The sequence below is a fragment of the Panthera tigris genome, chromosome D2, assembly GCF_018350195.1.
Source record: "Panthera tigris isolate Pti1 chromosome D2, P.tigris_Pti1_mat1.1, whole genome shotgun sequence".
NCBI lineage: Eukaryota > Metazoa > Chordata > Mammalia > Carnivora > Felidae > Panthera > Panthera tigris.
The window spans coordinates 48019427-48033836 of record NC_056670.1 but is presented as its reverse complement, the minus strand read 5'-3'; the positions used below and the strand labels follow the sequence as shown (position 1 = coordinate 48033836).

Sequence of the window (14410 nt, the reverse complement as noted above, 5' to 3'; positions counted from 1 at the left end):
GGCACCAGGGAGATAGTGCTAAGTGTCCCCTGGGGTTGAATTACCATGAGGACTCCCTACAGAGGGTCTCTGATTTCTCCCTCCACCCTCACCATCATCTTAATGACAGAAAACGGGGGCACCTTTTATTGAGTAGTTACTGTTGTTCATTGGGTTGGTCAGTTTGTACACATTATTTCCAGGTGTCACAACAGCCCCATGAAAAGGCCGAGACAATGCAGGTCTGACAGCCCATGAGAGACAGAGCCAGGACTGGACGGGGAGATGCCAGCTCGGGCTCTTGTCCCTGCGTCGAGCTCCCATCCTATCCGCAAACTGTAAAGAACATTGTTTAACTCCTATACATACTCTTGGCACATTTCCGGGTTTTATGTTCCTCCTGGAACTTTCCTCCCCAAGCAGCTGTTCTTGATGACATCCCAACGTCTCATGACTGCTCAATACCCAAACCGTAAAGACTGAGGAAGAATCATGCATGTATTTCTCAATTACATCATAATGTTATGGGTACCTTGGGGCAAGAGAGTGGTAGGAGGGGCTAGGGCTGCGGGGACTCACAAATCCCATCAGTCTATTGGGCGGGGCAGGATATCTCAAGGGCCAGAAGGCCTCAGAACAGTAACCATGGTAACCAGCGTGTTCTGAGCTGGTAGTGATCTGTCAGGTAGTGTGTCGGATGCTTTACACCTGTGACCTCACTGACTCGTCTTGGAGCCCCACTGTCGGGATCCCCATTCTCAAGCAAGGAAATGAAGCTTGGGAAGTTTTCAAAATGCCCCTAATGAACAGGGCTGCTGAGTATCAGAACCAGGATTCAAATGCAGGTGTGTCTGACCTCAAAGTCCATGCCCTTGAACTGTAGTAGACTCCAGCAACGTTCCTCGAAGAGCCAATCCAGTTCGCTCTTCTCAGCAAATATTTCTTGAGCTTCTACTCTGGGATGGGTCCTGTGAGGCCTTGGGGGTACAAAGATGAGTAAAATATTGATCTCTCCATCTGTAGTTAATCTGGGGGGGGGGTCAGACAGACACAATGACCCCGGATGAGCACAACACCTGTGGGTACAGATTAGACTCAGCATACCGTGGAAGGTGAGGGACAGGCAGGATTAATCCTTTCCCCAAGGGTGGTAGATGGGCAGAGGAATGGAGCTCAACAGGTAGGGGTGCACCCCGGGCAGGGGCAAGACTATGCTCTCCCTCATGGCACGCCAGGCAGACACAGCCAGGCACAAGATACCACCTATCTGTATGTGCTTTAGGAGCAAGGTGAACAAAAGGAGAGAATGACTGCCTGGTGTGTGTGTGTGTGTGTGTGTGTGTGTGTGTGTATGTGTGTGCACATGTGTTTGTGTGCACGCCCGCTCCTGCTCATGTGTGCACGCTGGGGGAAAGGCAGGGGTGTGAGTGACGAGGCTGGAGAGAGAGGTGTGGGCCAGACTTGGATGATTCAAATGTTGCCCAGGTCAATTGTTGGCATTTTATCTCAGAGACAATGGAGGGTTCTACTGTCTCAAAGAGTGAAAGATCAACACCATCACCGCCAGCCCTCTTATGTGCATGACTAAGTCATTGTGTGTCCCACGTTTCCCCCTTTTGTCTTCCCAGGAATCTTCTTCCTTTGCCTCCCAGTGGCCCGTAGCCCACACCGCTTTCAGGCTTGACCAGCTCTCCTTCCCATTCCTTCCTTTTCTCTGGGTCTCTGCTGCTGCTCAGTACCTTGTCATTTCTCAGCTGGGCAATTACAAGAGTCCTCTAACTGGTCTCTGGCATGGGTTGAGCTGTGCCCCTTTAATATATATATATATGTATGTATATGTGTATATTTAAGTCCTAACCCCTAATACCTGTGAATGTGATCTTATTTGGAAATAGTCTTTGCAGACATAATCAAGTTAAGATATGGGCATGTGGGGCAGGGTGGACCCTGAGTCAATATGGCCGGTGTCCTTGCAGGAAGAGGAGACAGTGCACGGGGAGAGTGCCATGGGTGATGCGCCTACAAGCCAAAGAACAACCATGATTGCCACTGCCCGCAACACCAGAAGCTGAGAGAAAGGCAGGGCACTCCCTAGAGTCATCACAGGGAGTCTGGCCCTGTCAGCACCTTGATGTTGGACTTCTAGCCTCCATAGCTATGCTAGAATAAATTTCTGTTGTTTTGAGCTCCCCCTCTTTGCAGTAATTTGTTACGATGGCCTTAGGAAGTTAATATAGTTTCTTTGTCTCTGTGTTGGCCCGCCACCCCCTATCTCCATCCTCCGTGTATCAGAGTGAGCGTTCTAAATCACAAACTTAATGCTTTTGTCATTTTCTCATTTAAGAATGTCAGTGGCTCCCTGTTCACTGTCTACCTCAACATAAAATCCGAAGCCCTTAGCCCCACCCTCATTTCTAATCTGTTCTCCAAGTGTACTACGGGGAGTTTGGTGTTCTTCTCTGATTGAAATGCCTGCTTCTCATTTTTTCTGTCTGTTGACCCTTCTTATCCTTATCTCAGCTGCAAAGTGGCCTGGGCTACATTACCTCCTGTGTGCTGTCTCCTACCGGTGCGTATCTCTGCAATAGCACAAAATCACAGTCTTTTACCTGAGTCTCCCTGTCACTAACGTTGATCCATGAGATAGCTCCAGAGTATCTTACGTCTCTATCCTCAGAGCCTATCACTGGAATACAGGAAGTGAAGAACGATTATTTGTTTTATATTTTTAAGTATAAAACACTATTACGTGGCCGAGCGAATAAATAACCAGATGAATAACACTGTAGTTATTCAGGGAAAGTCAAGGATTCTATTGCCGTTTCAAGAGCATGATATGATTGGAATCAGAGCAAAGTACAACTTTCCACCCTTCCATTTGCCATCTGTGTGACTCAGGGTAAGTTACTTAACCTCTCTGAGATTCATTTATAAATAAAGAAGAGATAATGTATACATCATAGCATCCCTAAGAAAATTAAGCGAGATGGTATAAGCAAACGACAGGCTGGTGTAGGGCGGGAAGCCTGGTGCTTCCCTTTCCCAGCTAAAGCCTTGTGTTCACCACCTAACTGTGGATTAACATATTCCAAGTCTGAAATCTCATTAAGCACTGAACAGAAATTGCCTTTTGGTTGTTGTTGTTGTTGTTGTTGTTGTTCTCTACGAGGACATGCATGAGCACAAACTCTGCAGTGGAAACTGCCCTAATTATTTATGCAGAACAATAGCAAAAGCCATGAGGAGGTCCATTTAAACACAGGAGGGGCAATTAATCACAGCCCATTGGAATATTGCTTTTGGTCTTGAACTCAATCTGCCTTACATACAGGAAATGAAATGCAGTAATTATCACAGTCACTTGAGACTCCAGAGTCCTGGCTTCAATTCCCAAACCCTTCATCATTTCATTTTGGCCATGTCCAGATGACGCCAAAACATCTGGCTAAAAAGTGAAAACTGCCATCAATTTCTCAACTGATAACTCACTGAATAGTTTACTTTTTTTTTTTTTTTTTTTTTTTTTTACTGTGGTAAGATACACATCACATGCAATTTGCCATTTAACCACGTTGAAGTGTGCAGTTCAGTGGCATTAAGGGCATTCACATTGCTGCCCAGCCATCGCCACCATCCACCTCTGGAACTTTTTCAAGATGCAACTCTGTTCCCGTTCAACAGTCACTCCCCATTCCTCCCTCTCTCTAGCCCAAGGCAACCACGTGCTTTCTGTCTCTATCATTTTGACTGCTTTAGTTTCCTCACGTCAGTGAAATCGTGCAATATTTGTTTTTGTGTGTGTCTGGCTTATTTCACTTAATGTGATGTCCTGAAGGTTCATCCAGGTTGTAGCTTGTATCACAATTTCTTCCTTTTGGCGGCTAAATAATATTCCATTGTATGTATGTGTGTCTATATACACACAATGGAATATTATACATATGTATGTGTGTGTGTGTGCGTGTGTGTAATATATATAATATATATATACACATATATATACATTATATATATATATGTGTGTGTGTATACATATATAATGTATACACACACCATTTTTTGGTCCTGTTTCAGGTATCATGAACAGTGCTGCTTTGACATTGATGTACAAATGTCCGTTCAGGTCCTCGGTCTCACTTCTTTTGGGTACACTACCCAGAAATGGAGTTGCTGCCTCACAAAAAATTATATTTATTTTTTGAGGAACTGCCATACGGTCTTCAATAGCCGTTTTATATTCTCACCATGATGCGCAAAGCTTCCGATTTCTCTGCGTCCTCACTAACGCTTCTTCCTTTCCTTTTTTTTTTTTTTTTTTTGATAGCGGCCATCCTAGGGGTGTCAATTTCATTTTTCCTTTTTTCCATTTTTCCTGTTACCAGAATTCACGCTTTTGTATCATTCATCCAGCCAGCCATCCATTCATTCTCGCAATCCCTTCACCTATCATAAACAGACGTTTGTTTGCCCAGCTGGCCCTACCTTTGCTTCGTGCACTGAGTATGCTAAGTAATCCTGGATTTTCACTTTCTTGACCAGTTTGCCCTAAAAGTTTTCTGCAACCCAAGTGGGCATTTGCAAGGCACAGCCAATAAGGATCTGAGAAGGAGGAGACAGTAAAGGATGAGGAGCAGGGGTGACGGGGATCGTCCCCACGCCGATGATAGGATTAAGAGAGTCAGTGCCCCGTGTCTGAGTCAGACGCTGGCTTTGCCCAAGTCTCTGGCACTTTCTGCCTCTCAGAGGACCCTATCACTGAGATGGCTGTGAGCTTCTTGGGAGAATAGGCAGCCACATACCTGATTATCTGTGTATCCTCACGCTCAGTCAGGACCAACTTATAGTAAATGCTCAACCGTTTTCTTCCAGGGGCGCCTGGGTGGCTCCGTTGGTTGAAAGTCTGACTTTGGCTCAGGTCACGATCTCACGGTTTGTGAGTTCGAGTCTCGCCTCGGGCTCTCTGCTGTCACCACAAAGCCCGCTTTGGATCCTCTGTCCCCCCCTCCCCCCCACCACCACTTTCTGTACCTCTCCTACTCATGCTCCCTCTCTTTCAAAAATAAATAAACATTTAAAAAAGAAAAAAAAAGAGTTTTCTTCACAAAAATAAAGACATTTAATCAAATTAAGTAGATTAGTGAGTAATTAATACTCTTACACAAGCAGAGAAGACTTAAGAAAAGCAAACTAAATTTCTTGTCAAAATAACTCCATATGCAGCATATTGTGTAAAACTTTTCTCTGTGTAATTTTACTTCATACGATTGTATTAATAGTAGCTTACTCAGTCTCCAGAGCTCTGGAAAGGTCCCCAAGGCTGTTATAAACGTTGATTTGAATCTAAACACTTAATTGCTGGTCTCGGCCCAGAGATGTGGCTCCAGAGGCTGCTGCCAGAACGGCCTGTCAGTGATGGATTGAGGTGTTTGTGGGCCCAGCCAGCCCGGGGCCAATGACTTCCGACAGAAAACGTGCCTGGTGGGGAGGAATGTTCAAGTTGCCGAACTCCTCAGTCTTGCCTGTGTTTTGCGTCTGGGCCCATTTTTGTTTACTCTTGAGGCGGCACCAGAGACAAAAAGGCCAAGCTGATCCTCGAGTGATAGGGACACAGTCTTCAGCTTTCTATTTTTTATCCGTTCTCACCAAGATCAGAAGCTCTGGGGCGACAGTGGCCTATTCCTGAACCTCCACAGGCTGAGCTCCCACCTGCCATGCTGGGAGCCAACAGGCCGTGTGCTTTTCCCATTTCTTGTGAGCAGAGGCATCGGCTGCCTTTGCCCCGGAATCTCTCCAAGAACGTTCACGTCGAGAACAGCCTGGGAAGACAGAGGTAGTGTCTGTCCCCTCCAGAGCAAAGGGCAGGCTTGCTGAATTGTCCAGGGTGGCAAAGATAATGTCTTTGTCAGGGGCAGGAGTCAGGGGCGCTAATCGCATATTATAAAAGATTCCCCAAGTGCGTGATTTCTCAGCTATGACGCGAACTCCCTGCACGTGCCGTAGCCACACGAACCTCTCGGCCTCGTCGACATGGAAGGTGGGGGCAAGGGGATCTGATGCAGACACTGATACTCATTCTGCCTGTGTCATGAGCGCTAAGGCCCTTTGTCTCTGACTCAGGAGTGTTATATCTTTTGCCATCATCCTTGAACCTGTGGCCGGCCACTGTGTTGTTTTGTAAGTAGAGGAAAATCACAAACCCTGGCTTCCGGATGCCCACTGCCTTCATTGGATATCAACCCGTTGTGTCTTGCTCCTCTCCTCAGGCTCCTCCTGTTCTCTACATGGATATTCTTGAAGAGATGCTGGGACAGAGGCAGCCAGTGCCTTGAATAGAGAGCGCTCAGGATATAGAGGGGGAGCTCTCCAACGTGACAGAAAGACACCGCCTCTCCTGGGTCAGAAGTTGGGAGGAAGGAACAAGACAAAGGGAAAACAAAGACACCAGACCTCAGGCTCCATAGCTCACCCTCACAGCAAGGCTGGTTCTTGAGTCAGAGAACAGTCAGGACAGAGAAACCAGGTAGGAAGCTACTGGCAAAAAGGAAGCCAGCTGCTCAGTGTTCTGAGGCACTCCCACATCTACGTGGGTGTTTCTAAAGCCTTCTCTGACTGGCCGACCACAGACTTCACGTGGTTTTGCAAACCCACTAAGCGTGCTCTTGCCTCAGGACCTTTGCACTTGCTGTTTGTCCTCTTTCCCTGAAATATTCCTCCAGCAGAGAGTCTCATAACTTGCCCCTCACCAATTCCAGGTCCCAGTTCAAATCTTTTCAAACACCACCGTAACGGAGAAGGCTTCCCTGATCACCCTATTTTAGACAGCTCCCTCTTGTCGTCAGCCTTGCTGGATACATGTCTCTCAACAGCATGTCTCACCCTCTGACACACGGTGTATTTCATTTGCTTGCTCACTGTCTTTTTCTTCCCTCTGGACTGGGGCTTTGGTTTTGTTTGCTGCTCAGTCTCCAGCACCTGCAACAATTCGTGGCACAGAAAGGATCACTCGATAGGTATCAGTTGAGGGAAGAAACGAATGAGGGTCCAGGCTCTTGACAGAAGCCCCACCTTGGCTCGATAGCAGATACAGTTCAGGCCGGGATGAGTGGCAGGTATCTAGATGGTCAGGCCCGAGCGGTCTTCCTGACTCCCTGCGATCTAGGCCAGGCACGCGTGGGGTCCCGGAGCTCCCGTTTGCCAAAATAAGAGCGTGTGAAGTTCAGTGTGAACCAGCAACAGTCTAGTATTGGGAGGAGAGAGGCACTGAAGATGACAGAGGCCAGGGGCTCAGGCTGGGCCAGTGGCAGTCGCCGCAGGGGTGCCCTCCCTGCTGTGAGAGCAGCCGTTGGGGCGGTGTGCTGGCTGCAGGCAGACCAGACCCCACCTAGCTTCATCCCCCCACCCAGCTACATCCCGTGGCGGCCACTGGCAGGGCCACAGCTCCTTGCCCCTCAGTGAGCTGCTGCTTCCCTTGTCCCAGGCCTTGTGCTCACACCCGGATCACCATTCGGAGAAGGAGGGAGGGAGCGACCACCGGAGTGAACAGCTGCACTCGGGAGTTGACTATTTATTAAAAGAGACTATTTAAACCAGAAACACAATGAGATGCTGTTTACCGGAAAGCCCCAGTTGCCTTCGATTGCTCCGGATCTCCACTCACTGTGGGTGGGGATTCAGGTAGAAGATTAAAACGGCCACAGGCGAGGCGCCTGGGTGGCTCAGTCGGTTAAGCGTTCAACTTCCGTTCAGGTCATGATCTCGAGGTTCATGGGTTTGAGCCCCCCATCAGGCTCTGCGCTGACAGCTCGGAGCTTGAAGCCCGCTTCAGTTTCTGTGGCTCCCTCTCTCCCTGCCCCTCCCCGGCTCACCCTCTGCCTGTGTCTCTCTCTCTCAAAAATAAACAAACAATAAAAAAAAATTTTTTTTAAACAGCTACAGGAAAACGTACACAAAAAAAGCAACGTTTTCTTTGTACATATGGGCGCATCGGTGTTAAATTTGGGACGGTTGTTACCCATGAGCCCTCCCTCAGAAGTGCCCCCCTTTGAAGCCAGGCTTCCCAAAAGAGCCACTTAGATTTCATTAAATACATTCCACCAGCCATTAGCCTGTTTGTAATTGTGTCCTCCAATGCCTGGAGCATTTCTCAAAGGGCATGGTTGTGGTGGCTGGTGAAGAAGGGAAGTGTTTCCTGCCCTATGACTCACTAGCAGACCTCTTTTGGAACTTTGCACGGATTCCCCAGTACTTTGGGGATCTCATTCGAGGCCCTGAATTGAGATATAAACTCTGAAAACAATTTTACTGCGCTCCAGATGAAGGAAAGGACCTCTGCTGTGACAGGCAGGACGGAAGAGGTCTCGGGGCTTCCTGGAGCCGGCCGAGTTTCTAGTTCATTCTCATAAATGCCCAGCGCCAGAGACATCGGGCAGTATTTGGAGGGACTTTTGGCCCTCCCTGGTCTTTCACTAGCATCTCACAAACCTCCTGGATGTTAACACAGGCAGGTGCAATTGGGCCCATTTTACACAGGTGACCGAGGCTCAGAGACGACAAGGGGCCTGTCCGGGTCCCCCCAGAGCGAAGAACAGGGGAACAGTGTTTGTTTTTTTTTTTCTTGAAAAAAAAAAAAGGAATAAAAATTTCAACATTTATTGAGAATCAACTGTGAATCAAGCAAAGAGAACAAAATCCTTGCTTTCAGGGAGGTAACGGTCTGGGAGGGAGGTAGTTCCCAAACAAGGTAATACGTAAAGCAGGCTGCCCCTCAGGTAATGAGTGAGGAGGGCTAACAGAACAGGAGGAGAAGGACTGGAAGGGGCTGTGGAGCTGGGGACACTGAACTGAGGAGCTAGATACTGTGGCCAGGGACAACCTCAGGGGCGTGACTGTTTCCCCCAACTTTACTGAGGAATGATTGACAAAAATACATTTATTTATGTATGTATGTATTTATTTATTTATTTATTTTGAGGTAGAGAAAGCACAAGCAGGGAGGGGCAGAGAGAGAGAGAGAGAGAGAGAGAGAGAGAGAGAGAATCCCAAGCAGGCTCCATGCTGCCAGCACAGAGCCCAATGGGGCGGCGGTTGGGGGGGGGGTTGTTGAGTTCGTGAACCATGAGATCATGACCTGAGCCAAAATCAAGAGTTGGAGGCTTACCCGACTGAGCCATCCAAGCACCCGCCTTGTGTATATTTGAAATGTACACCGTGAGGATATGATATCCATATACATGGTGGGATGATTACCGAGATACCGATCACCTTAAACAGTTAATTCCTTTTTTTTGGTTTTGTTTTTGTCTTTGTGTTTTGTTTTGTTTTATTTTGGTAAGAACTCTCAAGATCTATGTTCAGCAACTTTCAGGTATACGCACCGTATCATTAACTGTAGTCACCCTGTTGTACATTAGATCTTGAGGACTGATTCTTTTTAAAACTAGAAGTTTATGTTCTTTGATCTGCAGCCCTCTGTTTCCCCCTGCTCTCAGCCCCTCCCAACCACCATTCCATTTCCTATTTCTATGAAAACTCACTAGCAAAACCCCCAAATAATCCTATTAAAAATGGGCAAAGAGGGGCGTCTGGGTGGCTCAGTCGGTTAAGCGTCTGACTTCAGCTCAGGTCATGATCTTGCGGTCCGTGAGTTCAAGCCCCGCATCGGGCTCTGTGCTGACAGCTCAGAGTCTGGAGCCTGCTTCCGATTCTGTGTCTCCCTCTCTCTCTGACCCTCCCCCGTTCATGCTCTGTCTCCCTCTGTCTCAAAAATAAATAAATGTTAAAAAAAAATTAAAAAAAATAAATAAATAAATGGGCAAAGAACCCGAATGGACATTTTTCTGAAGAAGACATATAAATGGCCTAGAAGTGCCTGAAAAAAATGCTCAACATCACTAATCATCAGGGAAAGGCAAATCAAAACCACCATGAGGGGCACTGGGGTGACTCAGTCAGTCAAACATTGGACTCTTGATTTCGGCTCAGGGCATGATCTCATGGTTTTGTGAGTTCAAGTCCTGCATCGGGCTCAGCGCTGGCAGTGAGGATCCTGCTTGGAATTCTCTCCCTCTCTCTCTCTCTCTGCCCCACCCCCACTCATCCTTTCTTTGTCTCTCTCAAAATAAATAAATAAACTTAAAAAAGAAAACCACATTGAAATGGCATTTGAGTAAAGATCTAAAGGAAATGAGAGAGTGAGACATGTAGCTGAGGCATGTGCCTACCTGAGGAAGAGGTCCCAGGCTGAAGGAGAAGCAGGTGCAAAGGCCCTGTGGTGGGGTAGGCCTGGTGTGCTTGAGGACTCAGTGTAGCTCACAGAATGCATGGGGGAGAGAGAGAGCCGAAGGAGATAAAACCACAGGTGTGAGTCGGGGGAAAGTCAGGGACAAATCACAGAGACACTGGGAAGTCGTTTGAAAGACCACAGCTTTCATCAGAGAAGTAGGGAACCACCGCAGGCTCTGAGCAGAGGTGTGATAGAATCTTTGAATTTTAACTGGGTCACTGGCTGCTGTGCAGGGAATATACTGAAGGAAAGAGGCAGCGAATTTTCTCAGCTTCATTTTTGCCAGTTCTAATTTCCTCAAAGGCTTTTTTTTTTTTTTTTTTTTTTTTTTTAATTCTGTGATGATGTGAACGAGAAGGAAAAGTACAGATGTGCAGGAGCATACCAAGGAGCGCCTGAAGCATGGGGCTCCTTGGTCAGGAGAGAAAAAGAGAAAACGAGATGACGAGATGGTAGTCGTGAAGGAGGAAGATGTTCGCCAAGCCTTCCCACCACGTGGCTGGGGCTCAGAGCAAAGGTGCACTCGCAACCCGGGACGTCAGTACGTCTAGAGCTGTCCTGTGTAGACAGAGGCTGCGTGGCTGCAACGTGAGATCACATCCTCCAGGATTAGCAGGACTTCTCAAAAAAATTCAGAAAATTATTCTCCTCTGATTAGTTTTCATCTCATCGTGGTTTGTTTGTCATTACTTTACCTGTTTTAGTCGAAAGTTCACAGCCTGTTTATATTAAGATATAAGCCCTTGAATCTGGGATTCTCAGGGGCCAAGTCTAAATGTTTTGCTAACTTGTATTGATGTTTGTCAAGAAAGCCACATCCTCAACTCAACAGGGCAAGGCTTTGGAACAAAATCTACTAAATCATTCTTCAGTCTGTTGGGATGAGGAGTCGATTTTCCTTCTTATCACAAAACCAAAAATATAGAACATTGTGGTCCATGAACCCATTTTTATTTCCTAAGAACAAAACCAGTCAGGCCCAAGATGTGCTTGTGTGGCTGCTCCTCAAAGGAGGAGAGGGAGGGGTGTTCCCTGAGTGCTCTCGGGGAAGACGAATCTTGGGAACCTCTCCGTGCTCCCTCCCAGGTCTTTGGGACATGCTTGCAGAATCCGTTAACTGTCTGCGAATCGCTGTGATCTTCTGAGGGAGAGATATTTCCGGTCAATGTCACGTAAAACCTGAGCAAGATGCCCAAGCTTGAAAGTCAGATTTGGATGCCGAGGTGCTTGCTTTGACAGCCCTTATATGAAAATTGAAATGATACGGAGAAGATTTGCATGGTCCCTGCATAAGGATGACGTACAAATCCGTGAAGTGCTATATTAAAAAAAAATAATAATTGGCCCCTGATGCATTTTGCATGGCTGGTCTTCCTGGAGTTTGGGAGGAAAATGAGATTTGTGCCCTATATGAACATGGGAAGGCAATGTTTATAGCAGCACTATCCACAATAGCCAAAGTATGGAAAGAGCCCAAATGTCCATCATGGATGAATGCATGAAGAAGATGTGGTATATATATACAATGGAGTATTACTCGGCAATCAAAAAGAATGAAATCTTGCCATTTGCAGCTACGTGGATGGAACTGGAGGGTATTATGCTAAGCGAAATTAGTCAGAGAAAGACAAATATCATACGACTTCACTCATATGAGGACTTTAAGAGACAAAACAGATGAACATAAGGGAAGGGAAACAAAAATAATATAAAAACAAGGAGGGGGACAAACAGAAGAGACTCATAAATATGGAGAACAAACAGAGGGTTACTGGAGGGTGTGTGGGAGGGGGGATGGGCCAAATGGGTAAGGGGCACTAAGGAATCTACTCCTGAAATCATTGTTGCACCACGTGCTAACTGACTTGGATGTAAGTTACAAAAAGTAAATAAATTATAGAAAGGAAAAAAAAAAAAAAAGAAAACGGGGAGGTGACACCTAAAAGTGCACATTTCCAGTTACCCTTGAAAACTCAGAACATCTTATGAAATTGGCCACAGTTTCCAGTATGGGGACAGCGATGCGGAGGTGAGCCGCAGCCCCCACTTCCGTCCCCTTTGGCCCACGGCTCCCTTTCATGTCCCCAGTGGAGGAGCAGAGGGTCAGTGCTCGCATAGCATCATATTTGCATTGTTTCCCCTTATACTAGAGAAATAGTCCTCTGTATCCTTGTTTCTATCAGAAGTGGGAAATGAGGGGCACCTGGGTGGCTCAGTTGGTTAAGAATCGGACTCTTGATTTCAGCTCAGGTCACGACCTCCCAGTTGGTGGGTTCGAGCCCTGCATCGGACTCTGTGCTGACAGCGTGGAGCCTGTTTAAGAGTCTCTCTCTCTCTCTCTCTCTCTCTCTCCCTCCCTCTCTGCCCCTCCCCCCACTTTAAATAAACTTAAAAAAATTTTTTTTTGAAGTGGTAAATTAAAAGGGGCACAAGCTTAAAAAAATATTTTGCGTCTCTTCTTTGTCGCAAGAAGTACCCCCACGTGCCTTGGTGCACGTTCTGGCTGCTGGGTTTCCTTCCGCCAGTTCAGTGCCCCGCCAGCCCCCTGTAGCACTGAATGTCTGGGCTCCATGGTTCATCAGCTCTAATGCCTGTGTGACGGGAGACCAAGGCCCCCTTGGTGGCCAGTTAGGGTCCTGGCATGGGAGCTTCTGGACCACAGAGCCCCTGGCTCAGGTACAGCCAGACTTTCACGGTCATGAGGCGAAAGGGGCTGAGAGCCCCAGGGCTGTTTGGGCAATGGCGTCAGCATTTGGGCTGGTGGGAGCGTGGCCTCTCTGACAAGCCATGAAGAGTGACCCTTCCCGTGACACCGGATCGTGGGGATGAAGCACTCGGGATCCCAACCCCTCTGAGCTCCAGTCTCCCTCTCCAAACCCGGAGATGCTCCTCCCTGCCCCCCCCCCAGTCCCACCCATCTGTCGTGTCACCAAATGAGGGTAGGCACGTGGGGATTTTGAAAACTGCTACATTCTCCCAAAGAAGAGTAATTCCTAGGAGAGCAGGGGTGTGAATGCGGGGCTGGTGTGAAGTCAGGGCAGCAGGGGTGGGGAGCAGCCTGCGGGGTTGGTCTGCCACTCTCTGGAGGACGAGGGCCAGCAAGAGCTCTTGGGCTTCCCCCGCCCTGTGCTCATGTAGGTCCCTGAGTAAGAAACCCTGAGGGAGAAGGTAGCGTGTTGGTGTTTGTCTAGTGCTCTGTAGTTTCCAAAATGTTTCTCCTTTTCATCTTTTCCCAATATCGTAATAGTGATAGCAGTGGCAGTCTCCTGAATTCAAAGGACTGGGTGGTTCTAAGCCATTTCCCTTTGAACTGAGAACCATCATCATATAAAAAAATATATATATTTTAATTGCTTTGTTTAAGCTAATGAATAAAGAGTGCATTGCTAACGTAGTCTACCAGAGGGTTGCTGTGGCATGGGCGGGCTCCCAAACCTGCAGGCTTCGTGACTCCCTGATGCTCTGGGGGACCCGGAGCCCCACGCTGGCCCTCACCCTGGTGTCGGCTTTTGCATTAGCTCGATGCCACCAACGTCCTGTCTATGAAGAAGCGCATGCCCCTTACTTACTTTGTATGTATCCTGAACACTGAACTTCTAATAAAATCTGTCACTTTCCTCTGCTGTGCCTGGCATGTGATGGGTGCAAGCCACCTGGACAGAAGTGTTCTAGAAGAGCAAAAGCTCCCAAGTCTAATCTCTGTCCACCCGTTCTTCCGTCCGTCCGTCCCCCTGACCCCTGGGCACCTGCGGGAGAGCGGCTCTGAGGAATTCCCCAGAATGCTGCCCAGTCCCGTTTCCTGCGTTTCAGAGGTAATGTGTCCACCATTTCCTACAGGAGATTTGGCCCCACTTTATCATCTCTGACATTTACAGCAGGAAGATTGGGCTCGCCGGGAATCCTGGGCTGGGAAACGGGGCACCGGCTTGCGCAGGGGGACTTACAAGGCAAGTAAAGAAGTTCCAAGCAACTCAATCCCCAGAAGGTATCTGAGGATCAATAAAGCGGTAATGACCACATAGCTGAGGCTGCTGGAGCGTGTTTACAGACCCATTCCTCGGAGCCGGTGATTTACAGCTGCCCTGCTTCAGATGAGGCACTGAGGCCGGAGCTTTGTGACTTTCAGAAACACTGACAACTCGCCCTGGG

At 47.8% G+C, this 14410-nt stretch overlaps 1 long non-coding RNA gene and 1 other non-coding gene across 2 annotated transcripts; both read left to right on the top strand.

Annotated features, from left to right (window-relative positions):
* The first annotated feature begins 545 nt into the window (after positions 1–545).
* Positions 546–14163, top strand: LOC122231961. The gene is made up of 3 exons (XR_006209276.1): positions 546–824; positions 6243–6499; positions 14099–14163. It is a non-coding gene; the product is annotated as an uncharacterized LOC122231961 (long non-coding RNA).
* On the top strand, positions 11485–11591 carry LOC122232214. Its single transcript, XR_006209559.1, has one exon. It is a non-coding gene; the product is annotated as a U6 spliceosomal RNA (small nuclear RNA).
* Positions 14164–14410: the final 247 nt, after the last annotated feature.